This window comes from Lipotes vexillifer, unplaced genomic scaffold (assembly GCF_000442215.2).
Source record: "Lipotes vexillifer unplaced genomic scaffold, Lipotes_vexillifer_v1.1 scaffold657, whole genome shotgun sequence".
In the NCBI taxonomy this organism is placed as follows: Eukaryota; Metazoa; Chordata; class Mammalia; order Artiodactyla; family Lipotidae; genus Lipotes; species Lipotes vexillifer.
In genome coordinates this window covers 412248-412802 of record NW_006774518.1, presented here as the reverse complement: position 1 = coordinate 412802, position 555 = coordinate 412248, and the positions used below count along the sequence as shown (strand labels likewise).

The window sequence follows — 555 nt, the reverse complement described above, 5'->3', positions numbered from 1 at the left end:
GGAAAGAGGGGGGAGCAGAGAAAGGGGAAAAGCTGAGAAAGTTAAGGGGAAACTAAGAGCCAAGTTGATGGCGGTCGGGGGATGGGTTGAGAGGAAGAGTGGAGATTCAGGCCAAAGAGGCAGGAGTCAGATTTGTCAGTACAGGTTATTGGGTATCAGAGACAGTCCCCAGGATGTGAGAAGAGAGAAAAACGAGAGAAGTTGGCGCGAGGGTGAAGAGAGAAAGGAGAGGCTGGACGTGAGGGGGACAGGGTCCAGGCGAGGTTGCCTCACCGCTACCCCAGGAGCGGTGAGAGTGGGAAGAGAGATCAGGGAATCCCGCCGGAGAGGGGGCAGTGGGACCTGAGGGGGTGTCGGGGAGGTGGGAGGGCGGAGAGTGGAGGGGTCTAAGGGAGAAGGGGAAGTCAGGGGGCAGAGGGGCGAGGGGGTTCCGCGGCTGCAGCCCGGCGCGTCTCAGCGTGGGCCCAGGAGGTCCGGGCTCCCCTTCCAGCTCTGCTCGAGCCACGCCTCTCCAGCCCCCCCGCCCCCCACCCCTCCCCCCCGCACTCCGCCCCG

General features: G+C 63.8%; 1 protein-coding gene across 2 annotated transcripts in view; it reads right to left on the bottom strand.

Moving 5' to 3' along the window:
• PPP1R18 (protein phosphatase 1 regulatory subunit 18) overlaps positions 1-555 on the bottom strand; it is a 9051-nt gene that overhangs the window by 7717 nt on the left and 779 nt on the right. The window contains exon 1 of one of the 2 annotated variants that reach the window (XM_007449197.1): positions 1-153. This exon is cut by the window's left edge and continues 1768 nt beyond it. The exons of the other annotated variant lie outside the window; for it this stretch is intronic. The gene's annotated coding sequence lies outside the window, so the exon portion shown is untranslated. Of the gene's footprint in view, positions 154-555 lie in introns of those variants that run through there. 2 annotated transcript variants of the gene reach the window in all.